The sequence below is a fragment of the Pseudophryne corroboree genome, chromosome 11, assembly GCF_028390025.1.
Source record: "Pseudophryne corroboree isolate aPseCor3 chromosome 11, aPseCor3.hap2, whole genome shotgun sequence".
Taxonomy (NCBI): domain Eukaryota; kingdom Metazoa; phylum Chordata; class Amphibia; order Anura; family Myobatrachidae; genus Pseudophryne; species Pseudophryne corroboree.
The window spans coordinates 146,022,448-146,036,380 of NC_086454.1; the positions used below are offsets into that span (position 1 = coordinate 146,022,448).

Below are 13,933 nucleotides of genomic sequence, written 5' to 3' on the forward strand. Positions count from 1 at the left end.
CCCCAGCATCCTCTAGGACGTTAGAGAAATAAAGTAGCCAGTATTTACCCTGCACAGAAACAAAATAACCCACCCAACTGTAACTCTCTGCACGTTATATCTACCCCACCTGCAGTGCACATGGTTTTGCCCAACTGCTAACAAATTTGCTGCTGCGATTAACTCTGAATTACCCCCATGGCCCTCATTCTGAGTTGATTGCTCTCTAGCTACTTTTAGCAGCCGTGCAAATGCATTGTCGCTGCCCACGGGGGAGTGTATTTTAGCTTTGCAAGTGTGTGATTGCATGAGCAGCCGAGTGGTACAAAAACATTTTGTGCAAAACAAGACCAGCCCTGTAGTTACTTATCCTGTGCGATGATTCCAGTGACGGAGGTCCGGAATTGACGTCAGATACTCGCCCTGCAAACGCCTGGTCACGCCTGCGTTTTCCCTACCATTCCCAGAAAACGGTCAGTTGGCACTAGAGATGAGCGGGTTCGGTTTCTCTGAATCCGAACCCGCACGAACTTCATGTTTTTTTTCACGGGTCCGAGCGACTCGGATCTTCCCGCCTTGCTCGGTTAACCCGAGCGCGCCCGAACGTCATCATGACGCTGTCGGATTCTCGCGAGACTCGGATTCTATATAAGGAGCCGCGCGTCGCCGCCATTTTCACACGTGCATTGAGATTGATAGGGAGAGGACGTGGCTGGCGTCCTCTCCATTTAGATTAGGAGAGAGAGAGAGAGATTGACCTGAGGCTGATACTGTAGAAGAGAGTGCAGAGTTTAGTGACTGACCACAGTGACCACCAGCAGTGCAGTTGTTTTATTTAATATATCCGTTCTCTGCCTGAAAAAAACGGTACACACAGTGACTCAGTCACATACCATATCTGTGTGCACTGCTCAGCCCAGTGTGCTGCATGCCTGCATCATCTATGTATATATTATATATCTGACTGTGCTCAGCTCACACAGCTTATAATTGTGGGGGAGACTGGGGAGCACTGCAGTGCCAGTTATAGGTTATAGCAGGAGCCAGGAGTACAAGACAGTCACATACCATATCTGTGTGCACTGCTCAGCCCAGTGTGCTGCATCATCTATGTATATATTATATATCTGACTGTGCTCAGCTCACACAGCTTATAATTGTGGGGGAGACTGGGGAGCACTGCAGTGCCAGTTATAGGTTATAGCAGGAGCCAGGAGTACATATTATATTAAAATTAAACAGTGCACACTTTTGCTGCAGGAGTGCCACTGCCAGTGTGACTGACCAGTGACCTGACCACACTGACCACCAGTATAGTTAGTAGTATACTATATTGTGATTGCCTGAAAAAGTTAAACACTCGTCGTGTGACTTCACTTGTGTGGTGTTTTTTTTTTTATTCTATAAAAAACTCATTCTGCTGACAGACAGTGTCCAGCAGGTCCGTCATTATATAATATATATACCTGTCCGGCTGCAGTAGTGATATATATATATTTTTTACATCATTATTTATCATCCAGTCGCAGCAGACACAGTACGGTAGTTCACGGCTGTAGCTACCTCTGTGTCGGCACTCGGCAGTCCATCCATAATTGTATACCACCTACCCGTGGTTTTTTTTTCTTTCTTCTTTATACATACATACTACTACATCTCTTTATCAACCAGTCTATATTAGCAGCAGACACAGTACAGTACGGTAGTTCACGGCTGTGGCTACCTCTGTGTCGGCACTCGGCAGTCCGTCCATAATTGTATACCACCTAACCGTGGTTTTTTTTTCTTTCTTCTTTATACATACATACTACGACATCTCTTTATCAACCAGTCTATATTAGCAGCAGACACAGTACAGTACGGTAGTTCACGGCTGTGGCTACCTCTGTGTCGGCACTCGGCAGTCCGTCCATAATTGTATACCACCTAACCGTGGTTTTTTTTTCTTTCTTCTTTATACATACATACTACGACATCTCTTTATCAACCAGTCTATATTAGCAGCAGACACAGTACAGTACGGTAGTTCACGGCTGTGGCTACCTCTGTGTCAGCACTCGGCAGTCCGTCCATAATTGTATACCACCTAACCGTGGTTTTTTTTTCTTTCTTCTTCATACATACATACTACGACATCTCTTTATCAACCAGTCTATATTAGCAGCAGACACAGTACAGTACGGTAGTTCACGGCTGTGGCTACCTCTGTGTCGGCACTCGGCAGTCCGTCCATAATTGTATACCACCTACCCGTGGTTTTTTTTTCTTTCTTCTTCATACATACATACTACGACATCTCTTTATCAACCAGTCTATATTAGCAGCAGACACAGTACAGTACGGTAGTTCACGGCTGTGGCTACCTCTGTGTCGGCACTCGGCAGTCCGTCCATAATTGTATACCACCTAACCGTGGTTTTTTTTTCTTTCTTCTTCATACATACATACTACGACATCTCTTTATCAACCAGTCTATATTAGCAGCAGACACAGTACGGTAGTTCACGGCTGTAGCTACCTCTGTGTCGGCACTCGGCAGTCCGTCCATAATTGTATACTAGTATCCATCCATCTCCATTGTTTACCTGAGGTGCCTTTTAGTTGTGCCTATTAAAATATGGAGAACAAAAATGTTGAGGTTCCAAAATTAGGGAAAGATCAAGATCCACTTCCACCTCGTGCTGAAGCTGCTGCCACTAGTCATGGCCGAGACGATGAAATGCCAGCAACGTCGTCTGCCAAGGCCGATGCCCAATGTCATAGTACAGAGCATGTCAAATCCAAAACACCAAATATCAGTAAAAAAAGGACTCCAAAACCTAAAATAAAATTGTCGGAGGAGAAGCGTAAACTTGCCAATATGCCATTTACCACACGGAGTGGCAAGGAACGGCTGAGGCCCTGGCCTATGTTCATGGCTAGTGGTTCAGCTTCACATGAGGATGGAGGCACTCAGCCTCTCGCTAGAAAAATGAAAAGACTCAAGCTGGCAAAAGCAGTAGCACCGCAAAGAACTGTGCGTTCTTCGAAATCCCAAATCCACAAGGAGAGTCTAATTGTGTCGGTTGCGATGCCTGACCTTCCCAACACTGGACGTGAAGAGCATGCGCCTTCCACCATTTGCACGCCCCCTGCAAGTGCTGGAAGGAGCACCCGCAGTCCAGTTCCTGATAGTCAGATTGAAGATGTCAGTGTTGAAGTACACCAGGATGAGGAGGATATGGGTGTTGCTGGCGCTGGGGAGGAAATTGACCAGGAGGATTCTGATGGTGAGGTGGTTTGTTTAAGTCAGGCACCCGGGGAGACACCTGTTGTCCGTGGGAGGAATATGGCCGTTGACATGCCTGGTGAAAATACCAAAAAAATCAGCTCTTCGGTGTGGAACTATTTCAACAGAAATGCGGACAACAGGTGTCAAGCCGTGTGTTCCCTTTGTCAAGCTGTAATAAGTAGGGGTAAGGACGTTAACCACCTCGGAACATCCTCCCTTATACGTCACCTGCAGCGCATTCATAATAAGTCAGTGACAAGTTCAAAAACTTTGGGTGACAGCGGAAGCAGTCCACTGACCAGTAAATCCCTTCCTCTTGTAACCAAGCTCACGCAAACCACCCCACCAACTCCCTCAGTGTCAATTTCCTCCTTCCCCAGGAATGCCAATAGTCCTGCAGGCAATGTCACTGGCAATTCTGACGAGTCCTCTCCTGCCTGGGATTCCTCCGATGCATCCTTGCGTGTAACGCCTACTGCTGCTGGCGCTGCTGTTGTTGCTGCTGGGAGTCGATGGTCATCCCAGAGGGGAAGTCGTAAGCCCACTTGTACTACTTCCAGTAAGCAATTGACTGTTCAACAGTCCTTTGCGAGGAAGATGAAATATCACAGCAGTCATCCTGCTGCAAAGCGGATAACTGAGGCCTTGACAACTATGTTGGTGTTAGACGTGCGTCCGGTATCCGCCGTTAGTTCACAGGGAACTAGACAATTTATTGAGGCAGTGTGCCCCCGTTACCAAATACCATCTAGGTTCCACTTCTCTAGGCAGGCGATACCGAGAATGTACACGGACGTCAGAAAAAGACTCACCAGTGTCCTAAAAAATGCAGTTGTACCCAATGTCCACTTAACCACGGACATGTGGACAAGTGGAGCAGGGCAGGGTCAGGACTATATGACTGTGACAGCCCACTGGGTAGATGTATGGACTCCCGCCGCAAGAACAGCAGCGGCGGCACCAGTAGCAGCATCTCGCAAACGCCAACTCTTTCCTAGGCAGGCTACGCTTTGTATCACCGGTTTCCAGAATACGCACACAGCTGAAAACCTCTTACGGCAACTGAGGAAGATCATCGCGGAATGGCTTACCCCAATTGGACTCTCCTGTGGATTTGTGGCATCGGACAACGCCAGCAATATTGTGTGTGCATTAAATATGGGCAAATTCCAGCACGTCCCATGTTTTGCACATACCTTGAATTTGGTGGTGCAGAATTATTTAAAAAACGACAGGGGCGTGCAAGAGATGCTGTCGGTGGCCAGAAATATTGCGGGACACTTTCGGCGTACAGGCACCACGTACAGAAGACTGGAGCACCACCAAAAACTACTGAACCTGCCCTGCCATCATCTGAAGCAAGAAGTGGTAACGAGGTGGAATTCAACCCTCTATATGCTTCAGAGGTTGGAGGAGCAGCAAAAGGCCATTCAAGCCTATACAATTGAGCACGATATAGGAGGTGGAATGCACCTGTCTCAAGCGCAGTGGAGAATGATTTCAACGTTGTGCAAGGTTCTGATGCCCTTTGAACTTGCCACACGTGAAGTCAGTTCAGACACTGCCAGCCTGAGTCAGGTCATTCCCCTCATCAGGCTTTTGCAGAAGAAGCTGGAGACATTGAAGGAGGAGCTAACACGGAGCGATTCCGCTAGGCATGTGGGACTTGTGGATGGAGCCCTTAATTCGCTTAACAAGGATTCACGGGTGGTCAATCTGTTGAAATCAGAGCACTACATTTTGGCCACCGTGCTCGATCCTAGATTTAAAGCCTACCTTGGATCTCTCTTTCCGGCAGACACAAGTCTGCTGGGGTTGAAAGACCTGCTGGTGAGAAAATTGTCAAGTCAAGCGGAACGCGACCTGTCAACATCTCCTCCTTCACATTCTCCCGCAACTGGGGGTGCGAGGAAAAGGCTCAGAATTCCGAGCCCACCCGCTGGCGGTGATGCAGGGCAGTCTGGAGCGACTGCTGATGCTGACATCTGGTCCGGACTGAAGGACCTGACAACGATTACGGACATGTCGTCTACTGTCACTGCATATGATTCTCTCACCATTGAAAGAATGGTGGAGGATTATATGAGTGACCGCATCCAAGTAGGCACGTCACACAGTCCATACTTATACTGGCAGGAAAAAGAGGCAATTTGGAGGCCATTGCACAAACTGGCTTTATTCTACCTAAGTTGCCCTCCCACAAGTGTGTACTCCGAAAGAGTGTTTAGTGCCGCCGCTCACCTTGTCAGCAATCGGCGTACGAGGTTACATCCAGAAAATGTGGAGAAGATGATGTTCATTAAAATGAATTATAATCAATTCCTCCGCGGAGACATTGACCAGCAGCAATTGCCTCCACAAAGTACACAGGGAGCTGAGATGGTGGATTCCAGTGGGGACGAATTGATAATCTGTGAGGAGGGGGATGTACACGGTGATATATCGGAGGGTGATGATGAGGTGGACATCTTGCCTCTGTAGAGCCAGTTTGTGCAAGGAGAGATTAATTGCTTCTTTTTTGGGGGGGGTCCAAACCAACCCATCATATCAGTCACAGTCGTGTGGCAGACCCTGTCACTGAAATGATGGGTTGGTTAAAGTGTGCATGTCCTGTTTTGTTTATACAACATAAGGGTGGGTGGGAGGGCCCAAGGACAATTCCATCTTGCACCTCTTTTTTCTTTTATTTTTCTTTGCGTCATGTGCTGTTTGGGGAGGGTTTTTTGGAAGGGACATCCTGCGTGACACTGCAGTGCCACTCCTAAATGGGCCCGGTGTTTGTGTCGGCCACTAGGGTCGCTAATCTTACTCACACAGTCAGCTACCTCATTGCGCCTCTTTTTTTCTTTGCGTCATGTGCTGATTGGGGAGGGTTTTTTGGAAGGGACATCCTGCGTGACACTGCAGTGCCACTCCTAAATGGGCCCGGTGTTTGTGTCGGCCACTAGGGTCGCTAATCTTACTCACACAGTCAGCTACCTCATTGCGCCTCTTTTTTTCTTTGCGTCATGTGCTGATTGGGGAGGGTTTTTTGGAAGGGACATCCTGCGTGACACTGCAGTGCCACTCCTAAATGGGCCCGGTGTTTGTGTCGGCCACTAGGGTCGCTAATCTTACTCACACAGTCAGCTACCTCATTGCGCCTCTTTTTTTCTTTGCGTCATGTGCTGATTGGGGAGGGTTTTTTGGAAGAGACATCCTGCGTGACACTGCAGTGCCACTCCTAAATGGGCCCGGTGTTTGTGTCGGCCACTAGGGTCGCTAATCTTACTCACACAGTCAGCTACCTCATTGCGCCTCTTTTTTTCTTTGCGTCATGTGCTGATTGGGGAGGGTTTTTTGGAAGGGACATCCTGCGTGACACTGCAGTGCCACTCCTAAATGGGCCCGGTGTTTGTGTCGGCCACTAGGGTCGCTTATCTTACTCACACAGTCAGCTACCTCATTGCGCCTCTTTTTTTCTTTGCGTCATGTGCTGATTGGGGAGGGTTTTTTGGAAGGGACATCCTGCGTGACACTGCAGTGCCACTCCTAGATGGGCCAGGTGTTTGTGTCGGCCACTAGTGTCGCTTAGCTTAGTCATCCAGCGACCTTGGTGCAAATTTTAGGACTAAAAATAATATTGTGAGGTGTGAGGTATTCAGAATAGACTGAAAATGAGTGGAAATTATGGTTTTTGAGGTTAATAATAATATGGGATCAAAATGACCCCCAAATTCTATGATTTAAGCTGTTTTTTAGTGTTTTTTTAAAAAAACACCCGAATCCAAAACACACCCGAATCCGACAAAAAAAATTCGGTGAGGTTTTGCCAAAACGCGGTCGAACCCAAAACACGGCCGCGGAACCGAACCCAAAACCAAAACCCGAAAAATTTCAGGCGCTCATCTCTAGTTGGCACCCATAAACGCCCTCTTCCTGTCAATCTCCTTGCGTTCGGCTGTGCGAATGGATTCGTTGCTAGAAGCATTGCAAAGCAATGATGCTGTTTGTACCCGTACAACGTGCGTGCGCATTGCGGTGCATACGCATGCGCAGTTTTGCCATTTTTTTACCTGATCGCTGCGCAGCGAAAATCTGCAGCGTGCGATAAACTCGGAATGACACCGGTGGTGTCAAGTTGATCGCACGAACAGCAAAAAGTTGGTACGTGCGATCAACTCGGAATGACCCCCCTAGACCCCTGGTTTTGCCCAATAGAGAGAGATTTTGCGATCAGGTCTGAATTAGGCCCTTTATTTGATAAATTAGCTGTGCTAGTGGTGCTGTGAACTTTTATTATCTGTTGCAAAAGTATTTTCAAATTTATTTTGTTTTTTTGTATATGTGTGTGTGTGTATATATATATATATATATATATATATATATATATACACACCAAATCTGAGGGCGCTAATGACTTCTTAATCTATTACAGACAGTCACAATAATTTAAAAAATGTATTCATAAAACACAATGTTATCTCCATTTCATAGTGTCAACAACATTATCATCATACAGGATGGATTTTCAATCTGACATATATAGATTTCAATATACACCAATTAGGTTAGATAAAATACAAAACCCAATTTCAATATAAACCAATTAGGTTTAATCAGATGTAGAACCCGACGCGTTTCGTCCCTTAGGACTTCCTCAGGGGTATTAGATCTGAGTGAACAGAAAAAGTACAATGACTTAATACAATCACAATACATAATTCAATAAAACCATCCAGACCCATTGGTTAGATACAACATATTAAAAGTAAAAATCCATAATTTGGACTAAAGTATATATAATAACTATGGTGTAGGCTTATCTTGATTTTATAAATATGGAATTCGTCTGGAGTTATTAGCTTCCGACATATTTTGGTATGTATATCAAACAATAATTTTTCCACGGCACCTGCTCTATCTTCACTATATACTGGCACTATTAAATTAGTTATTATATATACTTTAGTCCAAATTATGGATTTTTACTTTTAATATGTTGTATCTAACCAATGGGTCTGGATGGTTTTATTGAATTATGTATTGTGATTGTATTAAGTCATTGTACTTTTTCTGTTCACTCAGATCTAATACCCCTGAGGAAGTCCTAAGGGACGAAACGCGTCGGGTTCTACATCTGATTAAACCTAATTGGTTTATATTGAAATTGGGTTTTGTATTTTATCTAACCTAATTGGTGTATATTGAAATCTATATATGTCAGATTGAAAATCCATCCTGTATGATGATAATGTTGTTGACACTATGAAATGGAGATAACATTGTGTTTTATGAATACATTTTTTAAATTATTGTGACTGTCTGTAATAGATTAAGAAGTCATTAGCGCCCTCAGATTTGGTGTGTATGTAATATTTTTGAATTCTTGCTGACGAAGGATTCTTCTAGAGGTGCTGCTTATATATCCCAAGCGCAATTTGGTACCATTTTTTCATATATATATATATATATATATATATATATATATATATATAATATGTGTGTGTGATGGAATTAAATGAAGCAAACTTTTTTATGATATAAAATATTGCAGTATTTGTGCGCTGTTTTCTTTCTAAGTTTTTCCATGTGTTTGGTACCGCCCACGTAATGCATTGATTTGAGGTTGACCCCTGCCAGTGCAGTCTGGCTCTGCTGGCAGGCGGTCCGGTGCCATTTATTTCTCTGTCGCGCAGCCGCCCTAAAAACGGACCAGACACGCCTACGTTGTCCGGACCGCGCACAGTAAACGCTGCGGTGCCGTCCGCGATGGCCGCGGCTGTGAATCATTATGCGATCGCATCCTCCCAGGACGTGTGAAGACCAGACGGATGGGGCTGCTGCATACATCTCTGAATCGAACCCGTAGTCACTAATGCAATCACAACTGCGATCTTTTTATGCAGCAGATGTGCGAAAATATGTTAATGCTGCTGTTGACAGGAAATGTATTGAGACGCCCACAGGAGGCTTCATAAATCTCAATAACCTGCATGAAAACACGCAGTGGCCGCGCAGATCCTTTGATATTTAGTCATCTGAGTAACCCTGCATTTGCGCAAAATGGCAGTGGGAACTGAGAATCTGGCACCATGTTTTCTGCGTATGAGATCACAGTTGTAGGCTGAGACACACCTGAGTTTTTGCAGCCACTCCCCATTACCTGCTTCAAATGGTCCCTGACTATCAATCCTCATTGCAAGTAGCATCCCTAATGAACTTTGGCTCATGCACAGCGTGACCGAGACGCATGCGCAGTCGGCCACTAATCGCTCAGCTGCATAAATATCGGCATTTATGTACATATCTGAATCAATCCCTATGCTATTAAAGTAATGTGCATTATGATATTGCTAAACCTCAGCCCTTAAATTTTGTGAACCGGTCATGTTTTGCCACAGCCTCTTCCCATCGGAACTACAGTAATCATAGGGCCTAATTCAGAGGCGATCACTGCTACAACAGCGATCGCACTCTGAAGCCCTTTACACAGTGCGCTCACGCGGCGGACGCACTGCGCATGTTTAGCCAGTGAGATTTGAAAGCATCTCACTGGTGCGATCACCTCTGCCTGATTGACAGGCAGAGGCGATCGCAGGGCGGGAGGGGGCGTGTCAACGGCGTTAGAGCGCCGTTGGTGGGGCGTGGTCTGGACAATGCAGGCGTGCCTGGACAGTTGCGGTGGCGGGCCGCGGCGGCTGCGTGATGTCACACGCAGCCGCTGCGACCCAGAACACAGCGGGTGGCCGCCTGCAAGTGCAGCTAGGCTGCACAGGTAGGGAGCTATTTGGCGGGTGCAAAAGCATCGCCACCGTGCGATGCTTTCGCACCCGGACCGGGAGGCAGGGCCTTACATGAGGGGCGGACTAGCCCTGTGCTGGGCGTCCCCCCGCATGTCTGAGAACCTGAACGTAGATGTGCTAAATTTAGCACATCTACGATCCTCTCTGAATCACCCACATAGTTCAGCTCCGATCTGGCAGCATTCAGAGCTTCTGTGCATGCACAGAAGCTCATTATATAGTGTGATTAAAATGGCTGAGGGGGAGCTGGAGCACATCTCCAGCCTCAGCAGCTCCTCCAATTGGGCCTTTGTGGAGCCCCATGAGTCACACTTTACGGCTCCAGCAGTAACACCTACAAAGGACCTACTAGGTATACATACCAGCTGTGCAAAAGGGGTGTGGTTTAAAAAAGGGGCGTGTTGATGCCTGCCTGTTAGTAAGAAATAAATAAATGATATACCCAAATAACTGCGGGCCCCGCACGCTCCATGGGTGGCGCAATTTTAACACAGGGGATGGGGGAGGGCACCTGCTTCCTACCTTACTTGAACAGGAATTGGGTCCCTCCTCCCAGGCCAGTGCCATCTTCCTATTGATATTTGCGAAGCTGATGCTGTCCACTAGAGAACAAAGACTGTGCCAGAGTCTTTGCTTTCTATGGGGGTCATTCTGAATTGATGGCCCGCTAGCTATTTTTTGCAGCGCTGCGATCAGATAGTCGCTGCCTGTAGGGGAGTGTATTTTCGCTTTGCAAGTGTGCGAACGCTTGTGCAGCCGAGCGGTATGAAAACAGTTTGTGCAGTTTCTGAGTAGGTCTGAACTTACTCAGCCACTGCAATCACTTCAGCCTGTCCGGTCCCGGAATTGACGTCAGACACCCGACCTGCAAATGCTTGGACACGCCTGTGTTTTTCCAACCACTCCCTGAAAACAGTCAGTTGACACCCATAAACGCCTTCTTCCTGTCAATCTTCTTGCAATCGGCTGTGCGTATGGATTCTTCGTTAAATCCATCGCCCAGCACCGATCCGCTTTGCACCCGTACAACGCGCCTGCGCATTGCGGTGCATACGCATGTGCAGTTTTCCCGAGTTTTGACCTGATCGCAGCGCTGCAAAAAATAGCTTGCGATCAGATCGGAATGACCCCCCATATGCAGCTCCATCTTCCCAAAGAGATCACCGGGAAGATGGCGCCCCTCCAGCAGCCCGGGCCCATGTAATTTGTACCCACTCTTCCCCCCCCCCCATTCCTCTCGGTGCCACTGGTTACATGTTCTGCATGCTGGTAGAAGTGTCCTGTATGTGCTTTTCAGGATAAATCTTAAAGTATGCAATTTGTGCTATTTGCACCATTTTCATTTTCACTTTGGGGGTTATTCCGACCTGTTCGCACGCAGCGTTTCTTCGCTGCGGTTCGAGCGGGTCGGAACTGCGCATGTGCGGTGCCCGCAGTGCGCACGCGCGTTGTTGCCCAGCGACAGCCGTCGCCGGGCAAAGGCCAGAAGAGAGAAGAAAGTGATCGCTAGCGCGATCGCAAGAAGATTGACAGCAGGGAGGCGTTCCGGGGCGGATACTCACACTTTTCCGGGCGTGGAGAGCCGACCGCAGGCGTGTCCAGGCGGTTGGAGGGCGGATGTCTGACGTCAATCCCGGGAACCTTCGTCGCTGGATCCGTCGCACATGGTAAGTAACTCTGACACTGGTCTTGTTTTGCAAGAAACTTTTTTAAAAATACAGTCCCCCATAGGCGGCGTTAAGTTGATCGCACGAGCAGCAAAAAGTTGCTACGTGCGATCAACTCGGAATGAGGGCCTTTGTACAGCAGCACAGACTTGTGTCTCTTCTATCAGAGCTGCAGATAGAGCTGTTAGCTGTGTCTGGTCACTGGGTGGTACTGGTGATACTGGTGGCCTCTGCCTATACCTCTTACTATATACTGATTTCAAGGTTGCATAACAGTTGGTGGTGCCCGGGTCACTAGGACAGTATACACCTTATATTGACCACATACTTATTAAAACCCCCATCTTTGTTTTAATGGGGGTGGGGAAATGAGTGGGTAGTAAAGACCAGTGATACTGATAACTATCCCTTAAGTCAGTGCTACTGAAACTCGGTCTTCGACACTAAGGGGGACATGTACTAAGCAGTGATAAAAGTGGAGAAGTGAGCAAGTGGAAAAACTGCCCTGTATATGTTTATAGTATGCAAATTATGTTACGTCAGTGCTGATTGGTTGCCATGGGCAACTTCTCCACTGGCTCACTTCTCCACTTTTATCACTGCTTAGTACATGTCCCCCTAAGGCAGGGGTGGGCAATTATTTCAGCTGAGGGGCCACTTGACATTTCCTGTCAGTATCCGAGGGCCACATACAAAATAGCAGCTCGCCCCACTTGCCAAAAATATAGGGACGTGGCTTCATGTGGAAGGGGTGTGGGCAAAAAATAATACAGATTCATATTAGGCTGCACAATAGTCTCCATTATTCAAATTGCGTCACACAGCGCCACTTACACACATTACACCAGGTAGAGCCCCTTTTACACACATTACGGCAGGTAGAGAGCCTTTTTACACATTAACATTTTATTTAGGATAATTATTGTGCAGTAAGCAAATTATCCAGTGTCTTATGGCCCCTGGTGAAAGGTGTGACACGGTGACAGAACACGGTGGGGGTGACACGGTGACAGAACACGGTGGGGGTGACAAAACACAGGGGGCGTGACACAGTGACAGAACACGGTGGGGGTGTGACACGGTGACAGAACACGGGGAGGGGGGGTGACAGTGACAGAACACGGGTGTGTGACACGGTGACAGAACACGGTGGGGGTGACACGGTGACAGAACACGGGGAGGGGGGGGTGACAGTGACAGAACACGGGGTGTGTGACACAGTGACAGAACACGGTGGGTGTGACACGGTGACAGAACCTGGGGGGTGTGACACGGTGACAGAACACGGGGAGGGGGGGTGACGACAGTGACAGAACACGGATGTGTGACACGGTGACAGAACACGGGGGGGTGACACAGTGAAAGAACACGGGGGGGGTGACAGTGACAGAACATGGTGGGGGTGACACGGTGACAGAACACGGGGAGGGGGGTGACAGTGACAGAACACGGGGGGTGTGACACAGTGACAGAACACGGTGGGCGGGGGTGACAGTGACAGAACACGGATGTGTGACACGGTGACAGAACACGGGGGGTGTGACACAGTGAAAGAACACGGGGAGGGGGGTGACAGAACACGGTGGGGGTGACAGTGACAGAACACGGGGGGGTGACGCAGTGACAGAACACGGGGGGGGGGGGGTGACATAGTGACAGAACACGGGAGGGGTTGGTACAGCGAGAGCTAAAGATCTCTCCCCCAAACCTAAAAACAGTCTGACGCCACTGCCCGCACACACAAATACACACACACACACACACACACACACACACACACACACACACACACACACACACACACACTTTCTTTCACTTTTCCCATTAACTTACTGATCTGGCTGGCAGTGGCAGGAAGGATGGATCTGTAGCAGTCTGGCTCTTGTCCCGTGTAGCTCGGCCCCCTGAGGTCCCGTGTAGCCCCGCTACCTCATCGGCACGTAGCCACGCCCCCTTCTCGGCTGAACACAGCCGTTGTCACTGGGGACTCTGGAGGAGGCTGCTACAACGCAGCAGCAGGGGAGAGAGGCGCCGCTGGCAGCTTGGAGGTACTGCAGTGCAGAGCAATGACAAGCAGCTCAGCCGGTCGGGCCACTTGTCATTGCTCGCTGGTGGGAGGCAGTGGGCCGGGCAGGATCGGTTTGCGGGCCGCATCCGGCCCGCGGGCCATATTTTGCCCACCCCTACCCTAAGGGGTCTATCTACCAAGCCTCAGGGGGAGATAAAGTGGC

The 13,933-nt window shown here is 48.1% G+C and overlaps 1 protein-coding gene across 1 annotated transcript in view; it reads right to left on the reverse strand.

The window, feature by feature from the left end:
• Positions 1–13,553, reverse strand: part of LOC134969161 (actin, alpha cardiac muscle 1) — a 29,345-nt gene extending 15,792 nt beyond the window's left edge. The window contains exon 1 of the mRNA XM_063944924.1: positions 13,536–13,553. The gene's annotated coding sequence lies outside the window, so the exon portion shown is untranslated. The remainder of the gene's footprint in view (positions 1–13,535) is intronic.
• Between the last annotated feature and the right edge of the window lie 380 nt (positions 13,554–13,933).